A 26,720-nucleotide genomic window follows, 5' to 3' on the forward strand; every position below is an offset into this window, starting at 1 on the left:
TTAGTTCTGATGAGGCAATTCTTTAGAAAAGAGTACTCTTTTAAGTACTCTTATTAAGAGTAATAAAAGTTAAAAATAATTAAAAATACAGAACCATCACAAAATATTAGGGGAATGTAGTATGGTCCTTAGGTATACAGCTCCCTGAATTTACAATTAATGCCAATCTTGCTATAACAGTAGACCAATCCCTCTTATACTGCTTTGATTTCACAAACTTTATCATTCACATCACCTCCACAGAACTCTCTCTGCAGTCTTGCCATCTCTTTTGACATGTGTTCACACGGAAGGGAGACAAAAAGTAGGAGAATTTTGCAACCATCATGATTCCCAGTGGTGGATGCCCAAGTGCTTTTTCCTTAGAAGGTCTCTGTTTTCCTTCCTAATCTGCCCACGTATCCTCTCCTTTCTCTCATGATCCTGTACTCTCAGCAGTTCAGCAGAGACCAGTCCTGTGGTTGAACACACCAAAAGTAGAAACAAGCAGTTTCTGAGATATCTCCCAGCTGGGCTGCTACTGATTCATTTTGTGATGTTTTCCTTCCACATTGCACAGATAACTTCAGAAAGTGTTTTCTTGTTTGTTTGGGGTTTTATTTAAAAATGCCCTGTAAAAATTCTCATGCCAATATGTGAGATTCCTCTCTGCCTCCCTGAAACCTCCTATGTCTCTTAACTGATGCTGTCTTTTTCCACCTTTACTCTAACCAGCCCAATCCATCCTGTAGATGATCTGTCTTCCAAGGAAGTTCCATCTGTTCTGCTGTCTTTCCAGAGGAGGAGGGGGGATGTGCTGCCTGGGCAGAGCAGAGAAACACTGCAGGAGTAAAGGACAAGTGTTCCCTGTGCCTGTGAAGAGCTTAGAGCTCTTTCACAAGGGAGGAAGGAGTGGCTGAGGCCATGTCTTTTCCTATGCTCAATACAGAAAGTAAGTTCTCTTTTACTGTTACAACCTGAGTCCTAAAAGACAAGGCTGGACTAGCCCAGCCTCAGCTATTAGATGCAATTATGACGCAAACATAAGCTCCAGAAGCGCCTGCATTTCATGGAAGACATTATTTTACCTTTGCAAATCTCTATGAAGAGAAACATGGGATAAATGTAAGTAAAATTTGAAATATACCTTTATATTTATGTCTTATGCAGCAGTATATTACTTGCCTAATAGGTATGTATGCATGATACATATTGAATACCATCCAATCACAAATATTAGAGATAGAGCCAACTAATGTATAGAAATTACTTTTCTCTTGCAAGGAAGCTAATTATTACCAGGTGAAATGCAAGGGTTCTTTTTACTAGCTTATACCCTTCTGGAATGTGGATTTTAGTCTAAGAAGTGACGGCAGGATCTGTTCTGAGGGTATAAGGCTACTTTGCTCCTCATACTTTATTCTGTGTAAGCATCCAAAAGGAAGCCATCTGGTCTGAAAGATGGCTATGCTATCAATTATCTGTGAGGATGTATTTTCAAGGGAAATTATATCCTTTCAAGGTTTGGCTACTTTGTTTAGACAACTTTACCAGTGGAGAATTTGCTTTTAGGTGCCTTAAGTGTGTAAAATTTCAAGTCTGAATATTTGTGAAATAATGAAGTTTAAAAGGTCAAACAGGAAACTGAAAGGCAAGCTGGCTGTAGTCTGTACTATCAATGGTGTACATTGTTCTGCCAGAAATCACTAACTGGGAGGTATTCAACCCCCTAGATAAGTATAGAGAGAATGCCACAGAGAAAGACATGTCCCCTGTTAAGTTCCTGAAGTGCAGAAGCCCACAGAGTAGATGGGGAGACTAACAAAGGAAAAGTAGAAATAAGGATTCTGCTCCTATATGCACTGCTGGGAACTGCTCAAGGAGTTCAGGTGCTAGTAGAGCCTCTGGGTGCAGTAGCCCAGAGACAGTCCTCCCCAAAACATGGCCAACCTTGGCTCCATAATCTACAGTCACAGCTCGGTGTTGTCAGGGAAAAGAGCATTGCACCTTCAGTACTGGCTGCTGATGCCTCATCTCTATCTTTTGAAAGACTGAGAACCTGAGGGCCTCAGCACAAGCACAGCTGGCTCAACTGGGCCAGGTAACAGAAAAACAGAGTTTGAAATCAAGAGTCAACTTTGCATGTTCTCCAGAGTGCCATACCTGCCTGTTGGAAATTCCCCATTAATCTCAATATACCACAGGTGAATACAGTGATGACTACCTGCATTTCTCAGTATAATAAATAAGGCATCTTGGCCTGAAGGTAGAAGAATTCCTGACAAGTGTTCAGCTGAAATGAAACAAGCAGTTATTGACATGTTCTTCTGATCTCTCACTACTTCTTCCAGGGTCAAGTCCATTTCTCAGTTTGTGCTTGAATCTCTCATTTAATATTAAACTGCTTGATTTTATATCTCAATAAAACAATGTTGTTAAAGTAGTTGCCTGAATAGACAGTTGTGACATTCTTTTCAAATACATAGTATAACTTTTTTAAATTTTTGGTAATTCTGATATCTTTTTTGGTTGTTTGGTTTGTGGGGTTTTTTTGTCATCATGCAGCACAGTCTTCAAAACACTGATAGCCAAATATTTCTGTTGAAATAAACAACCTAGTTTTTAGCAAATACTTGCATTCTCACACTCTACACATCTACAGCACTCCATGAAAACTAACTGACACTACTGTCATCTTGTTCAACACCAACTGGGATTAGTCAGCTGTAGGTCTGCACCTCCAAAGAGCAAAAATGAAGAGTAAATATCAGCTTTGAGCACTTAAAAGAGCCAGAAAGTTATTAACTACCTCTAATTAGGGATACATGTTTATACCTGGAGCTACTAGCTACTCATTCTTGCTGTTCTGGAAGAACTGTACTGCTACCATAACCTTGGAGCAGTCCTGAGCAGGAGAACTGCAGCTTGACAAACCCTCTTAAACCACCTGTTATCTACAGGGAGTTTTGGTTGAGACCTTGCTGCAGCAAATACACATCTCTGTGTGCTAACGTCAACCATTCACCCCACCCAGATCTTGCAAGAACAAAGTTCAGGTTCTGCCTGAAGGTCTCTTCCTCTGAACACAGTCACTTACCTATCTCAGAATTATTCCCAGAATATGGAAGTACAGGTGATTTTAGGGCTGTGGACCAAAACCACTGCAGCCACCTAACTTAAGATGTTGATCTAACATGAATTTACTCTTCAAGCCTAAATTGTTCAAAGACTTGTGGAGGTTTATCTTTGTGTGAGCAAGCTTTCTGCTGGATCTGGTACTTTTGGTCCATGCCAGTCTTCCTTTACATGAATAAGACATCACATTTCCAAAATAAATCAGGGAAACATCTATCACCAGCTCAGTTGGGTGGCATGGCTTACTTGGATCAAATGTGTGCTCTAGCCTATGGAGTGACCAAAGCACCAGCAGTAAACTCCACCATACTCCCACCTTCTGACCTAGCAATGTCCTAAGATATGGTTTCCAAAGACTGAGGTGGTTATTTTCCATGCTTACCCAGAGCCTGTCCAGTGAGCTTTACTGCCATTCCACCACGGGTTTTATGCCATTAGCTATTGCCACAGCAGCCATCAAACACAGGTCTGTCTGGGTGATCACCCACTGCCTCAATTCTCCATTCATTAATGGTGTGCAGCATCTCTCACTCAAAGTCTTCAACCAGTACCTCAGATTTGGAGTGTACAGCACTCAGCACTGACTTTCACAACCCAATGAGACGCAGCATGCACAGCAGGCAGGAACTACAGTACTTTACTCCTGGTCTGACACCAGTTCATAGGATCACCTTGGGAAAGCCATGTCACCCCTCCTTGCCTGAGTTTTCCCAGCTGTTAGATATGGATAATAATGTTCTTTGAAGTCTGTCCAAATCCTTTGATAAAGGACAAAGATTTTAAAACATTATTTTTGACTGCACAATCTTCAGGACATGGATTGCATCTTTGGCATGGGAAATCCTCTAACATACCACAAGTGGTAACACTGCCCCAAAGAGAAAACAACAAACTCTGCACTGGCTTATCACTACAGGCACTGGAAAAATACACGCTGGTTGCTGATACACTCCTGGATTTTGGCAAGTCTATGTGTTATTTCTGAACACAATCGCAACTTGCTTTGAGTTCAAAGAATTGTTCAGCGCTGCTCAGGGTTATCTAGGAGGCAAGTCAGCCTCTGGCTGTATCACCCTGTGTCCTTGGGAATATTCCTCTGGCTTGATCTGAAGCTGAGTGGATTGTGAAGACACACAGCTGGGTTTCTGGGCATCCTCTTGTACTATACATGCTCCAGTCAATGTATTTTAGTTGCCAAGAGAGTTTTAATTTTCTTATTTAGAAGAATGAATTGTGGTAATGGGTGTCTACATTGGCAATGTGCAATCTTTTTGTTTGTTTGTTTTCTTCCCTTTGCTGAAAGGTCATATAATATTTGTACTAAGCAGTAATGACCAAAGGAGCATACACAGCTCTAACTCAGAACAGAGAGGGTCCTACTTATGTCACTGCTGTCAACTTAGGACAAAAACTGCGATGAATAGGAAAAAATAAATAAATCTTTTGTTTTCAAAGCTAAATAGCCAAAAATGCAGCTAGAAAAGTTCCATAAAGGTTTAGCTTTCAGCAACACATAGCGGAAACAAAGCTCATTCCTCCTCTTGCTGTGCCCCCTGACCTCAGAGTTTTATATGTCACTGCCTAGAAGGCCTCTAGTCACGGCAGCCTCTGTGCATGGCTTTCCCAGGACTTTAAGGGTTTTCCTTGGGGGATGCTTGAGTTGGGAAAAAAAGGGTTTTAGCACCAGCCTTCGATTTAAAATAGCAGGGGGAGTTTACTGATTAATATTCATGAGAAGGGAACAGTCTGCTTTTTGTTACTGCAGTCGTTTCCCATGCAAGGTGGGTTGAGAGGGAGGAATACATTAAGGAACATATCCTACTGTCACAACTACCACCACCTTTAGAGATACAGAAATCAGGAGTCTGAGCAGAGCTCAGATGGTAAATATTTAACAGGGAAAGGACTTGCCTCCTCTTTCTGCCTGTATATATTAAACTCATTCTTTCACTTTAACAAGGGAACTGTGTTTTCCTGCTCTTTCAACCCCCACCCCTGCCCCTCACTTAAATTCTAGGACTAAGTGGATAGTTCCCAACATGCTATAAATCCCCTCCACCAGTAACCCAACTGAATGTATTTCCTTGTTTGGTTGTTTTCTAAAGTCATTGCTAGTCCTTCTCCAGTGGGAGATGTTCGCTCTATTCATTGAGGCACAAGGAAGAGCAGGACTGGTTCCCTTGCACTCATACCAGAAAATTTCTGGGATAACCTAGCTGAAATCCATGATTCTCACACCCGTCTAAAACTGGCATATGAAAAAAGCACAAGTAAAACAAAGTTTTTCAAACACAGGTGCTGATTTGCCGTGCCTCTGAATTGTGGGCATTCAGCTCAAAATGCTGCTTTTCACGTGCCAAGGTGCAGAGCATGGTCTTCACCTTGACATCCTCAGTTCTTCTGCTGTCAAATCCATCAACATCTGGGTTCAGGGATCCCAGAACCAAGAATGATTTCTGAAAAGTATAGTGAAGGGTTCAAAGCCTCTTCTGTGAGGATAAGCAAGGACTTCTTATTATCCTGTGCAATCACAGGGAAAATACACCAGCTCATTTGGCAAATTCAGCTTTATTTAATAACTCCTTAGAGATTGGAGTCTGTGCTACACCTCCAATTCTAACATCAAAAGCAGATCTGTGCAGGAGCTGACAGACCTCTTTGACAAGAAATGTGTATCTGTGCTCATGACCCTATAATAGCAAGGCAGTAGCAAAGTAGCTGAGCATCACCATTTGCCATTTTCTCTTGCACCGAGTGAAACAAACTGTTCTGGCACAGCCACACTTCAGCTGATGCAACCAGCACCAGACAGCACCAGAGCAGCACACATGGGAACTCTGGGGACCTCACAGACAAGAATGAGCCCTGTGAGCTCATACACTTGAAAATGAGCTGATCATGAACAGACTATGGCAATGCACAACTTAAATCATGTCTGGATAACAAGACAGCATCATCACCCTGACTGTAACCTTATCTTCTTACCTCCACAGAACAAAAGAGCATTAGTGGATCCAAATGGCAACCCATGTGGCCTGCGTGGGGGCCCATCTCTCACAGAGGGCAGCAAGAGCCCACTCTGAGAGCCAGGTTAACTCTGCCACCAGCTGCTGGCAAGGCCTGGGGTCAGGCTGGATTCAGATGAACTGTGATCCCAGACCAACCTCACTGTTTTGACAGATGTCCTTAGACTAAGTGCAGTTAAATGGATCAGTACAGTCAATTTTACCTGGGGGAAGGATGGGATAATAAAGAAGAGCAGAGAGAAATGACCAGTTTCACCACAACAACTGTCCTTGTCCCAAAGGCCCCGTCCCAGTGCAATATCCCTCTATCTCTTCAGCATCCAGCTAGAAAATTTTGCCAGTGGAAACATGTTGGGTTTGCACTTTTGTGCAGATAAAACTGTGAGATAGCTGCACCAACAGAGGTAGTTTTGCCTGTACAGCACCTTTTCCCTGGGAACTGAAATATTTCACATTGGCAAAGGACATCTACTGTCAGAAGCTTCATTTCCATTGCTTGGGTAGCAAAACTTCAGTAACTCAGATAAAGCAGATAATGAGGCCCAGAGTTTCTCACTGAAGCCAGAGAAGATGGCGTGATGCATGAGAAGACATTGCATGGAGATGGGAATTTGATAACAACCAAGAGGAGTTGTTATCACCATGCCAGTCAAGGCTAAGAAAAAAGGAACTTTCTGAGCATGGCTGGGGAAAGGAGGGTCTCCCTGACCTTGGCTGCAGCGCACTCGCAGCCCAAGCAGTGCACGCCTCGCTGGAGCTCTTGCTTTGAAGAACTGTGCCTGACTTCAAGGTGATTGTGAATGCAGACCATGACCCATTTTAAACAGGTAGGCCAAGAAAACCTCCATCTCTCTGCCTTTAGGGACCTGTTTCAGAATACTGAGAGCTTACCTTGAAAATGTTTTCCATACTGTTTGATGTTGTGGAACAGTCAGTGGGAATACTGACAGCATTAGTTGTCTGGGTGGCTTATTGATTTGTTCTAGTTTTATTAAATCGGCTAAAGTTCATTCAGAAGTCTCCATTCCCCACACACAAATACTTATTCTGAATACTGCCTTGAGAGGAGTAAATGGGGGGAAAAAAGAAGGGAACTTTAAAGTTGAAAAATTTATCTAAAGAAATCAGTGATGACTCCATAAAAAAATATATATTATTTATATCACTAGCATAGTTTTCTGGGTTCAATACCTCTACTACTTAAATTCTGCAAAAAGTTGAGTTGCAGTGTGCATGATATGTCTAATGACATTTGCACACAAATTTGTGTGTCTGTGTTCAGACGGAGAGACTCCTGAAGAGAATGATTCTACCACAGAAAGAAATTTTCTTTTTGTCAACCAAGTAACTAAAGGAAAGCTTAGACTGTTGCCTTATTTTTGTAAGAAAATTGAGACTTGCGCTCTTGGTAACCTATACCCATGAAGTAATGACAGACAAATTAAATGGCTGAGGTCACGCAAGACCAGTCCAGACCTTTCCCCTTCCCCCAACAGTAAGATGAGAGCCCCAGGCAATTTCCAAGGAACTTTACAAATTGAAGTAGGAGCTGTGAAAATGGCCAGTGCTCAGCAGCTGAGAGAAGGACCCCAGGATTTCACAGGGACAGGGTGTGAATGGCTCAGGTCTGGCTGAAGGAGCACGGGGGAAGAGGCACAGTGCTGCTGTTGTCAGAGCCCAAGCGCTCCTCCAGTGCAGGCGGGACAAAGGTATCTTAAGTATCTCCTTGGATCGAATTCCAGATTTCTCCATTCTGATGTGATCCAGAGAAAACTGGCAAAGGAGTGACATCTGCCAGAACAGGTAGAAGACCTGAATTTGATTTCTTTGCTTCTGTGCTGAAACAGAAATTAATTTCCATGTTACTAACCCGGATGAGATTGTACTGTTGTTATGGCCTGATTGAGATATCAAGAAAGATTTGGAGACTCTTTTTTCCTCAAAAAAAGCCCTTCTACACTACCTCTGGTTTCTAAGAAAAACACCACAGATTTAATCTATTAGAACGTCACTGTTCTTCTCTCAAAAAGTAGTGATGTTAAAACAGCTTATTATCCTTCAGCAGATAATTTAAAGGGACAAATAAGTTAAAATTTATAATTCTTCCTGCTGTCTAATTCTGAATATATTTTAAGATGCATTTGTGTTTGAACGGGATCTTTTAAAAAGATCATTAATTGAAGCTGTCTGGCTCTGTCATCCTGCCCTCCCATTCTCCACCCAATGAATCAGTAAATTGTAACAAGAGAATCTGGCTAAACAAGTTCCTAATTCAAACGCCATCTTATGGACAAAGAAGTCTTTGAAAATAGTATCCATCATCTGGCTCCTTGCGATGGAGCGGAAAGTTGTTTTTATACTGTTCACAGAATTCACCTCTCCCTTCAGCGCTGTCAAATGTTGAGTGTGGTGCCGTATGAGAGAGTGGAGCCCAGGGAGAGGAGAGGGAAGGGGGAGGCCTCCGTCAAGGAGCCCAGGGCAAGCAATTTCCTGCCAATTAACACACAGCTAGTGATAATATTTCTCCCAAGAATAGAGTTTCAGATAAGGAGAAATTTTATACTGGCTGATTCCAGGTTACTGATAGAGCTTCCTTTTCTAAGGTCCAGTTGTCTGCTTGGTGGAGTGACTGGCTCCAGTGCGAGCAGTCCGTGGTCTCGGAGCGCGCACAAGCCAGGCTGGCTTTGATCTCAGGAATGAGATGATTGGCAGAAGAGTCCCACTTCCCAACAGGAGAGATCCCAACAGCAGCCTCTGAAGCTGAGCACACAGCTTGTCATGGCTGTTTTTGTGAGGGTGTCACTGAGCTGTAGCTCTCCCTGCAAGCCCTGATTCATAAGCCTCTGCATTCATAAGCAGAGTTGCAAAGTTCACTGTGCAGCACTACAAAACGAAATGAATTAATCTGTGCAAAATGATTCAGAGCCAAGCACTGTATTATCCATGACAATACACTAACCAAACAAAATACTCTTGACTAGTATTCTATAAAACTGATTTCAAATGTGTTCATTAATGTCCTTATAAAGAAAGCTGCTCTTGGCAAGGTGGCAATTTTATATTTTTTCCTTTTCCTTTTCAGCTGTTGGAGTACCTGAGAGCAACAGAGCACAAGGAAATCAGAATAAAAGACATTTGTTCTAAGTATAAATGCACAGGGCATTTTGTGTGAGGAGACCAGACCCTTTTCCTTTACTCTCCTGCATCTTGTAGCTTCTTTGAGAAGGCTGGTGGGAAGAGGTTAAAGGTTACCTAGAGCTGCCAGTGAGAGTGAAAAATGGTGGATAGTGCCCCTGTTCTTGACTGTGAGTTCCTTTATTTTCTTTTGTCATGGCAATACCTTCCCAGGGAAGGACTGAATGTTGCAAATTAGTGTACCAACTTATCTTTATAATTACCTCTTCAGGTGCAATACTGAGCCAGCTGTTTGCATGAACAAAAGAAACTGCTCAGTAGTGTCTGTGTATTGGTATCTGCCACAAACTTTTTTTAGGCTTATCAAGTATCTGGCTCATTATTAAACAAAACACTAACAGAATTTTACCCCTTTTTCTCGGGAAGTAAAGATCTTTTCCTGAAAACTTCAGCCTGATACAAATTATTCTAGGAAGAAATCTCAACTTATACCAGTATATCTAATTAGGAGAACATCTGATAAAATCATATATGTCAGCTGAGTTTGAAGAAGCAAAAATTGGGTGCTGCTACAAATGAGAGAGACACGGGGCTTGGGGAGGGTGAGTTCTGCCAGAGCTGTGTGAACAAGAGCTGCAGCTTTTATTTCCCACCACATCTTCTTGGGCACAAAGGAAAACTCCCTCTGATGGGAAAAGATGATGATTCTGGTGACCATGCATGAGAGAAGTCTCAGGAGAAACATTCAATTCTTGTGCTTATTCAGAAAAGAAACCTTGGAAACTTGAAATAAATTCCCAGGAATGCTGTTGTCTGTTGTGCTCAGGCTGCCTCCAAGTACACGAGTCTTCCTGGGAAAGAAGGTGCTGCCATGGAAGACCCCTTCCAGGTGACAAAAGCTGTGATGTTCTGCAAGAATTGTCACCAACAAAGAATTGCAGAAACTCAAAGGACAAGACAAAGAGACAATAGACCATTGCTCAGGACTCTGTATTTGAGCAGGGTACTGAGCCCATCCTGACAGATGGTGCTCCAGCCTCTAGCCAGGACAGGGAGGTTAGGTTAACCCAAACAAGCCTGGCCTAAATAAGCTGGTAAATCAGGAGGGCACATGAACCAAGGCATGAGAGCTGATTAAAATCCTATTGTGGTGGAAAAGTCTTTTACTGACTATCATCAAAGCCAACTGAACTCTTATTAACAATATAAATACACACAGACTAAAATAACATATGTTTACATGGGACTTGTGTCCAGACAAGATCCTTACCAAGCTATGCTGAAGTATGTAATGTGAGTTGCAGTGAGGTGAAGAGCTCAGTGCAATGGACCAAAGGGGCTGTCTGGGGTGCATGACTAAGTAAAATCTGAGTGGCTGGGTATCTGGATCTAACTAGAAATGTTGACTCCTTAAAAACTAGTCCTCAGGGTTTTTTTTTTTTGTGAGTCTGGCCAGTGTACAAATTTTCATTTTCAACACTGACTGAAAAATCCTGTCACTAAGGAACTATTCTCAGAAAAAAAATGCTTGTACTGTTATGTCAAAATATACCAACCAACCAACCAACCAAAACAGCTTTTAGGTAACAGAAAAATGGAAACATTTTTTCTGTATTTTATTTATACTCCAGTGTCTATGTCAGTTTGGTGGTCCAGAGCAGCAAATGCAATTCCCCTGCCCACCCCCAGTTAGTAGGAACTGTTTCACTTTGCAGAGTAGTTTTGGTGTGCACCAGTCTAATTGCTCATGGAGAATGTTAAGCCAGAGCTGGCTTGGATGCACAGCCGGTTAAGCTTCAGTCCATAATGGGAAAGCTGAGAGTCTGAGTCAATGCATGGTTCTTTGGAGAGCTTCAAAACACATCCTTGGTGGGAACATTTGGTTCAAGCAACCAGACCACCTTGTCCAAAGAAAAGCTCCCAAACTGCCAACAGCTCAGATGCAGGGGTTTTGGGACCAAGTAGCTCCAGCGTACTGATCCACCCATGTTGCAGTAAATAACTTTAGACACAGCCTGACTGACTCAAAAGATGCCAAGTGTTTACTATTCCCTAATGAACAGTTCCAGAGCTGTGATTCCAGCTCACAGCACATTACTACAGCCAAAGTATAATAAATAAATCAGTGTTTATATGAAGTCATAAGGAAAAATGCAGCAGATTAGACATTCATTAGAGATTAATTTCCAAACTATAGACTGAACAAAGAACTGATGTGATACAAAAGTTTTCACTTAAACCCACAAGGTTCTGGTCATATGAAAACAGATAATGCAATCTTATTGGCTTTTTATGTTTAGCCAATCCTGAATAAATTTATTAAAATTAGAGTTTTGCGGTGTATTTTCTGTTTGATTGATAGTTGAACACTATCTTTTTGCCATGAAATAAGAAGGAAAAGATGAAATTCAAAGTGATTTTAAAAGCTGATTTCAAAATCAGCTTGGAGAGGTCTTTGACAGGCTCTGATACTGTGGCACCTGTGGTAATTCAGAGTTGATCAGTTCATTAAAGTCCACACTCAAAATGGCTGGTTTTCCTCCCTCTCATAACTTAGAAAAAAGTCACTTGTCAATGTCAAGCTTTACATGTGAAAAGTAAAACACTTCACCAGAGACAGAACTGTTCTTCTAGAAGGCAGAGAATTTTCTTCCAGCTATTATTGTATAAATGGGATAATAAAGACATCCCAGAAAATTCAGTTAGCTTCAATTATTATTTAATACAAAATACTGCAAATATTTCTTCAGCTCTTATGTAGCTCTTCAGCATACCTCCTCTATTTTGTGTGTTAACACAGTTCAAGCATGTGTGTTCACACCACATGAACAGATCTGATGCCCACCCTGGGAATTTTCTTTCCTTTTTTGCATATTGGATTGTTCCAGTTGCTAAAAGCTACAATCTGCTGAAGATGACCTATATTTACTGCATTATTATACTGTACATTGCTCTTAGAAGGCTGGGACATTGCATATCATAGCAAAGGTATGTACATGTTTATATTACAGACTTCAGCAGCTTAATTTCAGTAACAGAAGGCAATAGAATGGCAGCCAGGTAAGAGACCTGTTATAAACATGTTACCTGAAGAATAAAAAAATAATACTCCTTATTCTTTCAGTCCCAGGGAGCTAGGGACATGATCCTATTAAGCTACATGCAGTTACTTCATTTACATGAGACTATGTTTGATACTCAAGAGCCTCCCTCTCTTTGGTGCAGAAAAGCTGTATGTCCAGATGATTTCAACATGCACAACAAGGGCTTTGCAAGTCATAGACTCAGCCAGTGACCAGCAGTGTGAAAACGTAAAAATGGACTCTGGGGAACATAATGCAATTTTTACATAGCTGTCCCTACAAAATGTTGTTACGGCAGGTGAATTCTTGATACCACTTTTACACAAAGATGAGAGAGGAACTCAGATTTTGCTTTGTTACAATTCCACATCCTTCTGTAAGAGGCTGGCTTTAGCTAAGCACTTTGATTTTATGATTGGAAGGTGATCTGTAGTGAACTGATGGTCCTCCATCTTTTCCTGCCCACAGATACCTCTGCCCTTCTTACAAAGAGGAAAAGCTGAGAAACAAAAGGCCCTATTTCCATTGTCTTAAATCACATGTTCTTAAAGTTCATGATCTGAGAGTAGCCATCTGCAGGGATGAAAGGGAGATTGAGTGAATGAATCATATACAGAACAAAGCCAGCCAAAACTCCACCAGAAAGTAATGTTTACACCTGAACAGAGTTGCACAGAGAGAGAAAGGAGCACACTGAAGGCAGAATCCCTTTCCAGCCTGATCACTAATTAATATAATACTTGGAATATGATTTTTCGCTGTCTCAGAGAGAACTAAGGTGGTACATTCCTCAGAGCCATTGGAGGGGTCTGGGTCAGGGATCTCTATGGCAGCACTCTGGCAAGAAGGACAAGCTCCCCACCCCAGCTCCAGGCAGCAGCCACAAAGCCAGTCCCTCCCCTTCTGAATGACCCACAGCTGTTCATTCAAATTGTGTTTTTTGAAAACCCCAACTGTGATCTGAATGTAAAATGTAGAAGAGTAGTGACTTCCAGAGGCATTTAAACCAGGAAACTCTTCTTTGACATATTTCCGGGCAGGTTTTTTAATTTGAGTGGATGATATGTCACCACTTATCTGAGAGGACATGAACTAAGAGAGGGCATTCCAGCCCTGGGAAGGTATTCACTCCTCCTAGTTAGCAGCTAGGACTTTAGGGGTCCTGTAGGAATGCCCTGTGCAGAGTCGCAGGCTGACTGCAGAAAAACAACGGGCAGGAAATGTTGATTTTTGGTGATTTTTTTGTCATTGCTGTTTGATTTGTAATTCCAGCAAGCAGCCACACTATAGCCAAATGAGATTCCTTTAGTGTCTTCTGACTGAGTAGCCAAAAGACCTACCCTGAAGCCCAGGACAGGTGACAGCACTTTAATTTCAATGCTAGGATGTGCTGGGTGGTTGGCCTGGTCCAATCTCCTGGCTACATGGAACTGATCCGATTCAGTAAGAGAATTCAGAGTCCCAGACACTGTGAATGCAAAGAAATGAAACGATTACACACAAATTTGCCACTAAGCAAACACCATGACTTAGGAGGAGACTATAAACTGGGAAAAAAGAGAATACAGAGTGGGAAAAGTATTTCAGATGTTGATCCTGTGAAGACCTTTACACCAATTACTTTTGACAACCACTGAGAATGAAAGGCTGCATCAATATGCTAACATTACTCACAGCAAAGTGTGGTTTTAGACTGCCACACCACTCATTTTCTGCCTGATCTCTCTGCATCTTGCAGACATCCAGCAAACAGATTAGAGCAAGGCTAACATGTCTGGGTTTAATTGGACATGCTCTCTTCTGCCCACAGATTTTGTCTGGAAGGAAGGGAGACTCTAAGGACCTTCTTTACATTTATGTGGGATTTCTGCAGGTCCAATACCCAGTTGGAATTGCTACATGGTTGTTACGGTGTCCAAAAACCGCAGACATTTCCACAGCATCTGCACAGATCAGTTGTGGAGACCCTGCAAGTAAGTCCAACACTTCCTGGAAGTGTCAGAGGGGCTTCTGGTGCAAGTTGGAATCAGCTGTGAAGCCAGGACAGAGTCAATTCAATGTTTCCCAAACCAGTGGGCTTGTGGTGCACATGCAAACCATCTGTGCAATGCACAAATGATCTTCTGCCACTATCTTGTTATGTTTTTTCTTGACAATATCTTTGCCAGCATTCTGCAGAAAGACATACAGCAGTTCTGGACTAGAAAAAGAGCCCAAGGAAAAAGATCTGATAGGAACCCTGGTCACCATTTCTGCTATAATTAAGAATATATTTCTAAGTTTGGGTCCTAACAGCTACAATGCTAATACATATGGACCCAGAAGTGCTGGAAGCTTCAGGCTAGAGATCCCATGCTGATACCATGAAAGCTAGCTTGGTATGAAGGCTGCAAGAAATATCCTTCTGGGAATCTGTTTGGGAGGGGTAGGGGTTGTTCAGCTGCTGGATACGAGCAGAAAGAAAAGGTTACCAAGTTTTACTTTTGTTAGAAAGTAAAATGGGAGAGAATCTGATTTTTGGTGGACATCAGGGTGAAAAGGAAGATGCAACTAAACCTTTCTAGCCTCTTTCTTGCTTCTGAAATAACACAAAAAGCTACTTAGAGAGAGAAGAAACTGCAGAACTTTTAATCATCACCAGCACAGCAGGTCTTTAACCTCACAGGAAACAGAAAAGGAAGGACACGTTGTAAAATATCCAGACAGACTAAAGGTCATTCTTCTTTCCCTCGGGATGAAACATTGCATCTCGCCTTAAGGACAAATATGCATCTGCTATATACACAGTGTCACACAGAACATCCACATCTCTTCACTGGCACTCGATAGTGGCACAGCAAGTTTACATTTGAAAATAGAGATAGGCACAGCAGCAGTGAGCAAGCAAGCAAGCAAGAAAATAGGAAAGAAAACAAGACACTTCTTCACAATGACAGAAGGATTGACCCAAGCCAGAAATATTTAGTGGTTCTGTAGTTAAAATCATGTATATTACACCAAAATATTATTCTTGTGGAGTCTAAGTTGAGAGGTAGAAAATTAGTCTAATGAAGCAGCCCAAATCAGAATACATTTTCTAGAGCTCACCAACATTTTCACAGATTTTGGGCAGTTCACAAAACCTGCAGGACACACAACAGCAGCACAGAGGAACCAGGCTGGCTGGGATGGTTACAGGAGGCTGAGGGGCAACCAAGCATGCTGCCCTTGGCACACCTTTGACTGAGGTAAAACATCTTGGCTGCAGGACAGCTGGACACTTTCCTGTCTGAACACATTCCTTCACCCACAGACAATTTCTTTAGGTTCTTGCAGTCAGTTGCTTCATTTTTCAGCATCTAGACTAAGACCTACGAGGGGCCGCCGGCTGACAGTGTGGCTGCAGATAATTCACACATTTTCCTCTTTTTCTCTCCAAAGCCTGAAGGCCAGCAAGGGGGGCTGGTGCTCAGAACCAAGTGCTTGTTACTTCAGGCCTCTGGTGCAGGAAGGACCACTTCACTGACCACCTTACACAGGGCTGCTGGGATCTACTTGCCTTTCTGAGGCCACCATGTCTTTCGGGGAATCAAAAAGGCTTCCACTTTCCATAGCTAGGAGCACAAAAGAGAGAGATTTTCATCTCCAGCACTTTGTGCCTGCAGAAGGAGGGTGGAGATGGGCCTTCCAGCAGCACACCACTGCTGCTAATGAGAAGGCAGAGGGGGAAATGTAGGCAGAAAGGAGGAGGTTGAACAAGAGGATGGGTCTTGCTGCAGCACTTCAGGACTTGTTGCTTATTCTTACATGCCGGTAATATCCTTAAACAGCAGGAAAAAATAATACCCTGTAAAGCTTCTCTTAAAAGAGATATTATCAGCAAACTTACTCTTTCACTAATTACATTAGTTGCACCAGAGGGTTTAGGTTGGTTATCAGCAAAAATTTCTTTGCTGATAGGATTATCAAGCATTGAAACAGGCTGCCCAGGGAAGTGGTGGAGTCACTATTCCTGGAGGTATTTAGGAGACATGTAGATGTAGCACTTCAAGACATGGTTTAGCAGTGGACTTGGTAGTGTTAGGGTAATAGTTAAACTCTAGGATCTTAAAAGTCTTTTCCAACCTAAAGGATTCTATGATTCTATATATAGACAAATAATAAGAAATGATGATTCAGAACCACTAAATTAAATTATCAAAACCAGTAAAGGGTGCTGTCCTGCCAGCTGTGGGGCCAACTCTCACACCCTCCATGCCACGTCCTGCATAGGGGTGTGAGGGTAAGTGGGTGGAAACAGGTTACAATACTCTTAATACACAGAGAAATTACAAAACACCAGGTTCCCAATCATGTCTAAAAAGTACTTGAAATCCTGGAGTTTTGCCTTAGCTCAACCACCCAATACATGAACATTTCAAAATATAGCTTGTCAGTGATGCCCTTATTCTACTCTGAGGCTGGAATCTGTATGGTCTTTGTTGCTGCTTGGACAAAGGTGACCAGAACTCAGCTGCACACTCCAAGGGAAGGAAACAGCCTAGGAGAGCTGCTGACAAAGGCTATCTTGAGCAAATGAGCTCAGGGACAGATGCCTTGTCAGGGTGTGAATAACCCATAGGGAGATGCTGCTCACTCCACCAGTGCAACCCCACTGGCAGCTGCTGTCCTTCCCCAAAAGGCATGCACCATCCAGGCAGCTGTGCCAGGGAGCTTGGAGACATCCGTTCAGGTGAGCCCTAACATCTGGGGAGAATGGCAAATCTCATTAAACACCTCCCTGTCACAGAGAGAGGAGGCAGCTCCCTCCTCCTGTACGCTCCTCTCCTGCAGGGTTTCCAGCTTTGGTATGTTCCTCTTCTCCTGGCTGGGAGAACTGAACCACTCACTGAGGGCTTTCAGGGAGCCAGGGCCATGGCCTGGAGTGATGGGACAAGGCCAGGACAGCAGGGGGACAGCGTGGGGCCTGCTGTTCTAGCAGGATTGAGGGGAGGGAGCTGCTCAGCACTCCCTGGGAGCCATAGGCTTAGGGGCTATGGAGACAGTAGTGCCACCAGCAGCCAGTGCCTGCCGCCTTTGAGGCCTGGTGCCATTGTCCCAGTGACTGGCACCGAAGCTGTTAACTCTCCCTGAGGGGATGGCGAGCTGGGGATTTCACGTCTTGAGGAGGCTGGGCTTTCAGCAGCCACACGGCAGAGGGTGGGGGACACAAATCCCTTTAGAGAGAGCCTGAATTGCAGCACTGCTGAACAGCTTGAGCTGCAGAGGGGCCAGAGGAATCTCTCACTACTCCACACCCTGTAAATCCTTTGCTAATTGCTTTATTGCCATTATTTGTGAAGATAAAGGAAAAGGATTAATTAACTAAAAAAGAAGAGCACACATCTCACTAGACTGGCTCCATTAATTGATACGGGAGAGAGAAAAATCAATTAACAAATTCTTTTACCTTCCTGATCAGTCTGGAAACAGAGCTGTGGTGCTTTTTGGGAGGGCAGCATTGAGAATGGTAAAAAACTAGTTCGGTCTCCCAATCAGCTACAGCTGATCCATCCGGCGCTTTGCAGTTTACACGATTTAATCTGGTGGTGTAAAGGCTATGTTTTGCAGATATTTTGCAGTTCTATGACAAGAGGCAGAAAGTAACAATGTCAGCGACATGAAGCTTATGGGCACCAAGTCTCAATTCTGCCGCCTCACTCTTAGCAGAGGGTTGATTGTATCACAAAAAAAAAAAAAAAAAAAAAAAAAAAAAAGGCTCTAAAAACAATTATAACATGGACTTTGGTGTCCCTGGCATAGTAAGTTAGATCATGATTTTCTGTAATGTGTGAGAAGGGACAAAAGAAGACAAGAATACCACATTTTGCTTGTCTTCTTGAACTTTTGCACAAATTCAGAGCTAGACTGAGATGCAGGAATCTACCCAAGATTCCTTTTGTACGGCATATTAGTTGAAGGAAATGAATGGTCCCCCAGGATAAGGCCTCAGAAGAAAGGAAGCATTTGATGAATGAGGTTAAAAAGGTCTCCGTGTAGCTGTGTCATGCCTCAGTAAGGGCTTCTCCAGACAAGAATGATAGTGGTTTCCACTGCCTACACAAACAAGGGAGGCTATTCAGCATCTGTGTTGCAATACATAAAAAACAAACTAGTAACAACAACCATCAGAAACCCAACTCACCCTATTTTTACAGTTTCATCTGAAGCAATTGGAGTAAACTAGATGTAATGTATTCAATTGTTTAAGCACCATAAATCATTACTTTGTGTTAAAAAACAAAGATGGGGGAGAGTTGTAGTTATCAACTGGGAATTACACAATTTGATTCTGATGTCTTGGGCAGTGATTCTTAAGTTTCACTGTCACTGTCTCCCAGGGACGAAATTAGTGAATAAAGGAGAAAAAGACAGCACAGGCACTGAAACAGAGAGAAAAAAACTGCAAGAGAGGGACAGAGCAAGCTAATAAATAAAACAAGAGCCTGAAGGGAAGAGCTGCTTTGTCAGAATATAAATATTTCCCTTCCCCTTTTATCTTTAATGTGGTGCGAGAAGCTTATTAAAGGGAAATGCAGCTCCGTCCCTGGAGTCCATCCACATAACCATGTAGGGAGCTCAGTCCAACACAACCAGTGCAGCCACACACACATAAACTCTTCTCTGCTGGAAACAAATGTAATGTACCAAGTAATAAAAGGGAAAGCAGGAACCCACGGTGGTCATTACAACTCTTATCGTGCTGGCCCTGGTGCTGCTTTACATTAAAGGGCACCAGTGCTGCCAGGGGCCCTGGTCAGGGAGCTCTGCTCTCCTTGGGTCTCTGTTGCAGCCTGGGAAGAGTAAACCTTATCCTCCTGGTACTGCAACATCGGGAGAACCAATGTGGCAGCTTATAACAAAGCCAAATTTGGGTAAATAAAAAGAGGGAGGGTGTGAACGAGTGTGCAAAGAAGGAAATGCTGCAGTGTGAAGAGCCCACACTGTATATTAAGCACTGAGCAAGAAGCTTTTCCTTCTAACCATGGCTCAGCACAGCTGGGCCTGACAGCCAGGCAAGAACTTGCCCTCCTGCAGTACCATCCTGGGTCCCATGCACAGAGAGAATAGTAAAGCACGAAGCAAAATTTTGTATTAATGGCTCCTCTGTCTGAGATCTGGTTTCCAGTAATGACTTGGTTCCCCTTCCCAGTGCTGGCACCAGCATCTCTTTGCCAGCCCTTCAAGATGTTCGACCATATGGCTGCACAAAGCTGCACCATCAGTCAAAGCCTCCCAGGCAGGAAGGGGACAGTTTCAAATTGCTGCCAGCAGATCCTTTCCCACTATTTTCCTTGCCTGAGCTGTCATAGATACAGGTGTCAGCCTGGCTTCTTTATTGCTTCATTCTTTTCATCTACCCTTAAAAAGAAGGTGGAGGGAAAGAGAAGGAAAAAAAAAAAAAAAAAAAAAAGAGCTTTGCATTTCCTCTACTCAGACCTTAAAATGGAAAAATGAAGGGAATTCATTATTGGTGCTTGCTGATCCCTCCACCCCTACTGTTGCACCATTGCTGCCCTTTGAGCATGACAAAATGAGCTCCCCAGGCTTGATTATGCAAGCCACTAATTCCTCCTCTAGGCAAGGGCTGCTTGAGTTCCTTGGCAATACAATTTGGGTTTACCCAGCTTTTGGTTTTGTTTGTTTATAGAGGCAAACACTTGGGCATTTTTACATTAAAAATGGACCTGATTTTTCTTTTAGCTGTATGCTAGTGAGCAGGAAGAGACTGTCACATACAGACTGTTTTCAACTATTTTTCAGAAGCATTTTGGGGTTTCTTCCATGATGCGTCCACATGAGCTTCTATCCCAATTGTAATTTTTTCATCATGTTTGAAAAACAGATGACTTCAAATATTATCAGTAAACTGAATTTTCTTGAAAAGGCTTTCAACAACAAGCAATTATTTTCAAAAGTGATTTTAATAAAAATGTAGTGAAAAACATGTATTTTTTAAATCAATACTTGTAAAGATGGACAAAAGCAATAATGAATTTTTATACAACCCCCATGGCAGCTCTTGGATTTTTTTAGCTGGCCCTGTTAGGAAAAAAAGCCCTCAAACCCTAGGGAATTATTTAGTAAAATACCATTTGTGCTGGCTCTCAGCTGCCTGGTTTCAGCTGCAGCTTCCCTGGAGCTGGTAAGCACCTCTGAAAAACCTTGGAAGTGGCCTGGATTTCCTTGCCACCCACAGCCCTGGCAGTGAGCACCCAGAATCTTCTGAGAGCATCTTAAAGGGAGAGTTGGTCTAGCTAAAAACAAAACAAACACCAAAAACTGACCAGTTTTAAGACATGCTTTTGAATCAAATCTAATTTTTAGATCTTTGCTGTCTTAAGCACAACTACCTTAAATATTCTTGGTAAACAGAGTTCTTCTCTGCAATACTGTTGAGCAAATTTGGGGTCTGGTGAGTAGCTATTATTCAGCTGCTCAGGTTGCTTTGAGAGCCCAAACTCACCATATCTGTGTAATACCTGGGACCGACGCCTATAGGCTTTACTCACAAAGAGCTGACCCTTGTGGTCAGGGAGAGTATTGAGTCACAGAAACAGATGAAAATCAGATGGCTGCTGCAGCTCCCACTGCCTTGCCCTGCCCTGCTGCCCTTCTGCAAGTGGCGGCTCCTCTTGCAGGGATCTTTGGGCCAAAAATAATGTTGTTCCAGGAATCACCTCAGTTTGCAGCTCAAAGAAAGGGAGTAACCTGCTGCCAAATCTGAACTGCTCCAATACAGTGAGGCACAAAACAACAGTCCTACAATGGCTCTGAGCTGAGCGTAGATGTCCTCGCGCTGGAGGAAGGGATCTCTGGCACAGGGCAGGGGATGTCTGGGGACAGTCACCGTTTCATCTTTCCACAGGCTGTTCCATGAGTCATCATCCTTCTCTACTATAACTTGCATGAATAAATCTCACTGGGCAGAAAATGCCTTTACAGTTGTGCTTAGGAAAGTGCCAAGGATTACACTGCACTTGGATAATAACAATGATAACAATGGTGCATTTTAAAAGTCTACTGTCTCCTGAACCAGGAGCCACTGGTGTGATGCTGCCTCATTCAAATTCAGGTAAAAACAGTTGATAGCACCTCACAAATTCCCACAGATCAGCAACCTTAAAAAAATACTTTCAATGTCCATACAGTCTTTCTAGGATTAGCACTCCTTCACCATCACCCAACACACCGTGTCAGGGGAGCTTCTAGGATGCTACAGGAGGACTTGTTTGCTCTGCCCAGAAAGCAATTATTTTAATATTACACCTCGTTTCCCTGTATTAAACCCTTCCTCCCCTCCTGCCCCCAGCAACAGCCTTTATGAAAATAAACCAGTAGGAGTTTGGCAAAGACATTTCTACTTCAGCAGTTGCACTTTAATAGCTATCAGCAGCTGGAATTTCAGTTTTCATACCCCAGGCAAAATCCTGCACCTACAGCAGCACGGAGCTGGGAGGCAGGGTCAAACAGAGGGATGCCACCTCTTGCTGTTCCCAGCACCACGTCCCGCAGCACTGCTCTGGCCGCGACGCTCGCTCCTCTTCCCACGGCTGGGACCAGCCCATGCCGACGTACCCAACACCCCGAGGGCGGTCCTGGGAGAGGCACTGCGGGACGGGAATGCAGGAGCAGCACTGCGGGACGGGAATGCAGGAGCAGCACTGCAGGACAGGCTCCTGGGAGCAGCACTGCGGGACAGGAATGCAGGAGCAGCACTGCAGGACAGGCTCCTGGGAGCAGCACTGTGAGACAGGAATGCAGGAGCAGCACTGTGGGACAGGAATGCAGCAGCAGCACTGCAGGACAGGCTCCTGGGAGCAGCACTGTGGGACAGGAATGCAGCAGCAGCACTGCAGGACAGGCTCCTGGGAGCAGCGTTGCAGGACAGGCTCTCCTCCCGGCCTCGCAGTGAGAGCACAAGTCTGCTCACTCACATCAAAAAGGAAACAGCAACCTGTCAACCTTTGTAATTTCCTTCAAAATCCTTTTTAATTTTTTTCTAGGAGTAACTTCTGCTCCAGGTGAAACCCTCAAGACTGTTTGTAAACACTCTCAAGTAGCACAAACTTAGAACGCTTTGGAGTGCTACAATATGAATGTTTTCAGAGATAGTGAGTGCATATCTTTGTAATTTTAAAACTGTTGCTATCTACAATGGCTCATGAAGAGTCCCTTACCTTGTCGCATGGATCCCTGCCTATTGAAAATTTCAACATAATTATGAACAAGTCCACCATTAAAATCACAGCTTTACTGGACATAATATGGCTTTATGACTTTCTATCAGGTCAAAAAGCTATAATCATTGAAAGAAAATCAGCTCACCCCAACAACATGGTTCAACAAAAGCCCCTCAGCAAACCACATCCAGCTGCACTCATGTAAGGAAAGCAAACGAGAAACAGAGTTAAAAATTGAGCTTGAGAGCTGTACAGCTGTCTTTGAGATGCTGTGAGCTTTCAGTTTTCTCTAAACTTAAGGGCATGATCTGTGAGAGCAATGAGAGCAGGATGTGTTATTTTTAGAAGTCAGGAGTGAAACAATTCACTACATCAAGCACATAAGAATTTGGCAGCAAATTAGGATTTGAAAGCTTTGAGTACCTTCCCCAGACTGAGTCTGTGGATTACTAAATACTGTAATGTGTTTTAAGTCACAAACATTTTCCTAGAATTTTATATCATTTTAAAACAAACAAACAAAACAAAACAAAAAACCCCAAACAACAAAACAACCACCAAAATCCACCAAAGATTGAGGAAAAAAAACCTAATACAAATATACACACGTTCACAAAAAGTAACTGAATGCCCATTGTTCCAAGCAAAGAAAAGAAATTGTAACTGTGGTACAGGTAAATGCAGGGGTTGCAAACGGCATGGAGATTGAGACTGAATTCAGAGCAGAATTGCAGATGTTATTTTGAATTTCCCAGCTTTGGTAGGTGCAAACCAGACATATGATGTTATTTCTTTTTAGCCCATATGAGAAAATGTTACATGCAGCGGAAATCTATTTCAGACAGCAGTGTTTCTTTAGCAGAATGGGATTTCTGTGATGCTTTGCTTTGCTCCATCTGCTTCTAATTATTGCTCAATTCAAACAGCTATTTCTGCATTGACTTGCAGGAATCTCAGAAGGCACCTTCTACGTAGGCAAGAAGCATAGCCCATAAATAATTTCAAAAAGTATTAAAGAGGGGAAGCTTCATAGCTTTTCATTCCAATCTGACTATGTGGTATTTAAATAAACCTCTGTGGCTTTCCAGTAACATAGTAGGAACTCCCAGGTGGCAGGGCTGGGGGAAGAGAGGGAGGAGAGCACTAAACATACTAATGAACATGTAATTAAGAAAATGGGCCCTCATTCCCTGCAGAGACTCCATGAGGAGGGAACTTATTTGAAATGCTGCTTTCTGGTTCCCCTTCCTCCGTGGAAGGAAATCAGCTGAATATCTCCAGCACCAGTCACAGTACCAGTGGTCCCAGCTCCAAGAGAGTGCAGTCAATGTAGGCTGATACCAAAGCAGAAACCATCGTTTGAAAGGAAGTGATTTTAAAAAGGGTAAAGGAGAGCATTTGAGGCTGGACCATAAACCCCAGGATCCCAGTTTCTCAGGAGAGCTGTCTGTAAACATTGGTGTTAGCCCTCTGCCCCTTGCCCTTAAACAGCACCACTACACTGAAATGCAGTTTGGTCACTGCAGCCTGGGGGCCCCTGTGGAAAGGGAAATTCTCCACATGGCAGCATCATCCATCTCCAGGCTGTGCAGGGATGCAGCAGGCAGTAGCCCTGCACAGCAAACCTTCAAGTACCCCGGAGGAAGAGAACCACCACAATGAGTGTCTATAAGTATGACTGGGACCAAAGGAAAAAATAATTCTTTATAACAGTTTAAATGTAATTGTGGAGAACAGGGGTTCATTTGTGCAAGCCCATTAAGAAGAGGGAAAAGTAATTAAAATATTTGTTTCCCTTTCCAATTCAATTTTGAAAGTGGAGTCGTTAAGGAAATTTCACCCTAAACAGAGGATGGTAGCAGTGATTGGTAATTTAAGCATTCATGGGAGGAGACAGGATTTTGTAAACAGAGGCTTAGGAATTCTTTAGCCTCTTTAGACATCTGGCAGATTCTGTATTGAATAACAGCTCTTCTTCCCTTGTTTTCTAAGCTTTGGAAACAACATGTTTCTGGAGACTGCACTCATCTTTAGTGAGTCTTAACCAAGCAAAGATAAACCATTTGTTTGAACATCAGGCTTCCTGCCTGTATGATTGTTAGATGGTTGAACCACATCCCAAGAGAGATGACAAAGAGTCCCATTTTTCCAGGCATTTAAAATTAAACTAATTATACCACTATCATATGTAATAGCAGGACCTAAAAGATATAATGGGTCTTTCCCATCTCTTATTTTGGGCTAAATCCAGGTCTTCTTCCTACATAAACAGAGACTAGGGCTTTGATGAGTATCCTGCTGTTTCCATTGAAACGAGTGAAAACTCAAACAGGACACGTGCAAACCTTCAGTCTGTGCACTAAAGAAGATTCCAAATATGACCTCAAATAGATGAATCTATAGAAAGACAAAATTAAACCCAGGTTGGGCATGAATGACAAAAGACATATCACAATGCATCTGACCATTGCAGCAGCCCTCACAACCACAGGGTATCAACAGGACAGTGATCAGAGCAACCAGTCACTATGTCCACACCAGCCATGGGGCTCGAAGCAAGACACAAATCAGTGTTCAAAAATATTGTGGCACCATCTGCAGTGAGCTGGGAAAATTTATGCACAAACTTGAGAGACTTGGCTGTTTTTCATTAAAGTTTTACGTACCTCAGTTGTAACAGCCTTACATTGCTAGAGCTGCATGCAGAAATGCTCCCTGTAAGAGAGTGGCACCCTTAATGGCAGCTGACAAATGAGACAGCTCCATGGAAGTGGCTGCCCCAGGGAAGGAGAACCAGTCTGTTTTAGCTTTTCTGCCGCGTTTTGTGATGGTGCAGCTCCTAGGACATAGAGATCAGGTGTTAGCATTTGTCTTTGGCCTCAGAAACTGAAGGGGGGTTTATAGACAGTGGAATCATACAGAAGGAACAAAATCACTGGTTTTAGAGGAAAAATTGATGTCTGATAGATAGTCAGGATTAGGTCAAGGATCCATGGTATGGACAAGAGGTCTGAGGGAATATAGTTCTGGGAAGGGGAGCTTCAACCACAAAGATATTAGTTAGCTTCCTAAAACACACTGCATGATTATGAGAGCAGGTAGGTAAGGCTGTATTTATTTTTGCTTGGGTCTCTAATACATTTAGAATTATAGAGCAAGGAGTGACTCTGCTAGAGACCTTTGCATATCTATGAGTCATTTTCACAGACACTGGGAGAAGCACAGGATAAGCTGGAGCATCCATGAGACTGGGACTCCTGCAGAAACCAAGAGAAGGTGACCAGGCCAGGGAGCCTGGGGCAGGTCCATCCCAAGCAGTTCTCCTGATGCTGGCCAGGCTGATATATCACATATCCCAGTGTATACAGAACTGGCCAAAATCAGCTACAGCAGTCTAGAAAGTGTCTAGCCAACATCCATTCTGACATCCATACTGTCAGAAACACCTTTTAAGATTTAAAGGATCAGCAAGTAAATTTGCATGTGCCTATGCTACATACAGATTTTGTAAAGCAGGATCTTCCTCACTGATGGAAAGAGGACAACAGACACAAATGTCATATTTTCCAATGGAAAAGTTGGAAATGTTGGAAAAGTTGGAAAAAATGTTTCTAGAATCTTCCTTTCTTCATACTGCAGTATACTGCACCCAGACATAATGGTGACAGGGCCTGGCTGGTAACACTGCTGCCAGCAGAGAATTTGTCTTGTTAAAAAGGCACCTAGCCTAAGAAACCGACATAGGGAGGGATTTCCTGGGTTCTATGCCAAAGGCCTTCTGCAGCCCTAAAACTCTGACAGAGCAGATTAAATTCAGTTTAAAGAAACTAGGGATTTCAAAGTATCATGAAAGGGTTAAAATGTAACTGATGTCCTCAATGAACTGCTGAGTGGGGGATGAGCAGATCAGGTTTTGTTTTCTTATTCAGGCATCTTAGAGATAAAGGCAATCATCAGCCTGATAGCTCATCCTTGTGAATGCTTTCTAAAGTTTCACCCCGTGTGACCATAAATGTGGAAGATGGTGCTACCTCCCTGTATTCTGTGGGATACTACTCCAAAACTAATAATTATTTTATAAATCCGTGATGCAAAGGGCTTTTACCTTTCTCACTGTGGGAAGCCACATCCCCTCCAGCAGCATCCCCTTCCTTTTGTCA

General features: G+C 42.9%; 1 protein-coding gene and 1 long non-coding RNA gene across 3 annotated transcripts in view; one reads left to right on the forward strand and one right to left on the reverse strand.

Moving 5' to 3' along the window:
* ALS2 (alsin Rho guanine nucleotide exchange factor ALS2) overlaps positions 1-26,720 on the reverse strand; it is a 221,407-nt gene that overhangs the window by 113,885 nt on the left and 80,802 nt on the right. The gene's annotated exons all lie outside the window — the stretch shown is intronic.
* LOC135309435 (uncharacterized) lies at positions 664-11,528 on the forward strand. The gene is made up of 3 exons (XR_010369709.1): positions 664-1,104; positions 6,108-6,967; positions 9,223-11,528. It is a non-coding gene; the product is annotated as an uncharacterized LOC135309435 (long non-coding RNA).

This window comes from Passer domesticus, chromosome 10, assembly GCF_036417665.1.
Source record: "Passer domesticus isolate bPasDom1 chromosome 10, bPasDom1.hap1, whole genome shotgun sequence".
In the NCBI taxonomy this organism is placed as follows: Eukaryota; Metazoa; Chordata; class Aves; order Passeriformes; family Passeridae; genus Passer; species Passer domesticus.